We start from the raw sequence: 2,365 nt of genomic DNA on the forward strand, positions 1-2,365 counted from the left end.
AAAACATATGTGAACATACAATAATTAAGGAGAGAATATACATTTACCTGTACATACCCTAGACACACTCTAAATACAATCAAAAAGTAGAATAGTAGATTGAAACAGTGGAGAGGGTGGGGGGATAAGGTAGACGGAGAGATGGAGGGAGAGCTGTACTACTTACTGTTCCTTATCACTGAGTCCCAGCCATGGCAGAGATTAAAAGGAAGCAGACAGGAGAGGAGAAAATAAGTTGGTGCCTGGGAAAGCATGGAGGGGTTAACAGCACCATGCAGCAGACAATTGACCAACACTAAAATAAATGCTGGGTTGATTGGATGACCCAACTGCTGGGTTGCAGGCATTGGGTCTCTTAGTTGGCTTGTTTTCTTTTAAAAAGTGCAAGGTAGGGTTTTTGATGCTGGATTATTGAGATATGTCCCAGTGGGTTAGATCATAAGAATTGAGGCGTGGCTTAGTAAGGGTGTAGCTTTCAGATGTTAAGTTATTTTTAGCCACCCGTGAGAGCAAATGTCATTCCCGTTCATCTGTTCAGTTGTATTGTTATCACGTATTAAGGTTGGACACTGCCAGCTTTAATGAGGCTTACACACGTGTAGAAGTCACATAAGTAGGAGTCACTCAAATCCCAATGTTGGGATAGTTACCACTTTAGTACATAATGTCAATAATCATGTTATATTATAATATGTCATGTTTGAAAAATATACATTTGCAATGTACAAACATTTTATTTGTATTTTTGTTACTCTTTTTCTCCCCAATTGGTAGACACAGTCTTGTCTCATCGCTGCAACTCCAGTATGGACTCAGGAGAGGTGATGGTCAAGCGTCCTCCGAAACACAACCCAACCAAGCCCCACTGCTTCTTGACACAATGCCCACTTAACCCGGAAGCCAGCTGCATCAATGTGTCGGAGGAAACGCCGGCCGTACACCTGGCAACCTTGTCAGGGTACACTGCGCCCGGCCCACCACGCCACAGGAGTTGCTGGTGCACGATGAGACTTGGACATCCCTGCCGGCCAAACCCGGATGAAGCTGGGCCAATTGTGCAATGCCCCACGGGTCTCCCAGTCGCGACAGAGCTTGGAATCAAACCCAGAATCTCCATTACACAACTTGAGAGGCGCTGCAGTGTACAAAGTTAACATGATGAGTAGGTATGACATTTGCTCTCATGGATGGCCAAAAAATAATGTAGAAAGCCACGCTACTAATAAGCCCCGCCCCCTGACAATTACATTAAAAAGAACCAGCTGCTGGGTCAACCCAGCATGAAAGTGAATAAAAACTAAATTGATGGTTAAATGAACCCATGTTTCGGTAATCCAAACAACTCAACATGTTGGGTTATTCACACAATCCAACTGGCTAGGTCAAAATAACTCAAATAAATAAAACTCATTTTTTAAGAGTGCAGAGATAACAGCATGGTGCTTGGTGTACCCTGTTGTTCTGCCACCCGTGCTTACTTGGCATGCATGCTCATCTGTCTATCGTTGGGCACCCAGCGGTCCGAGCTACCGCCCATCACTGCGTTCGTCATGGCTGCTGCACTATTGCACTCTGCAGGTGGACACGCAGATAAAGACGAGACACACACACACACAAAGTTACATGATAAATTATACATATAAGAAGGAATTCTTAGCTACAGATACTCTTTGCCCTAAATCACTTAGGCTAGGTTTTAAGATGAGCATTTACATTCTCTGATTCCTTCATTGGAAACAACATGAACAATTTTAATCTTGTTCCTCACTATGTAATCCATTTAGTCACACATTAAATTATTATGAGTTAGATAATCATAATGAGTTGTTTATTAAAAGTTATCTTATACCATCTTTACCACAACTCAAATCAATACATCAAATCCATGCAGGAAAGCATAACTAACTGTCAATTGATCAAATTGACGGTCACATTTAATCTTCCCTGCTTAAGCAGCACTAACTTCCAATCAAATCAAATGTTACTGACTTCAGCACTAATATTGCTGCCCTCTCAGCAGGCAGAGCCCTCTGTATGCTAAGAGTGTGGGCCAGGAGATTCACTGACCTCAGATTGGCTTGTCATCAGACATACTTATTCTATTTGATGTAAGAGTCTGATACTGACACAGTACATTACAATAACAATAAGGGCTATGAATAAGGACAATATCAACAGTGCCTTTGTGTGATCTGTGTAAAACTTTACAGTAACGATCGATAAACCATGTCTCCCAATGTCTAGACAATTTTTACAGACCAACTAATGTTTGTGATGCAACCACTGAGCAATTTAATCGAATGGAACAATGTGACAGGAAATTACAGAAATCAATAGGAGTGTAGAGAACTGAACGTACCTCTAT

This window comes from Oncorhynchus masou, chromosome 1 (genome assembly GCF_036934945.1).
Source record: "Oncorhynchus masou masou isolate Uvic2021 chromosome 1, UVic_Omas_1.1, whole genome shotgun sequence".
NCBI classification, from domain to species: Eukaryota; Metazoa; Chordata; class Actinopteri; order Salmoniformes; family Salmonidae; genus Oncorhynchus; species Oncorhynchus masou.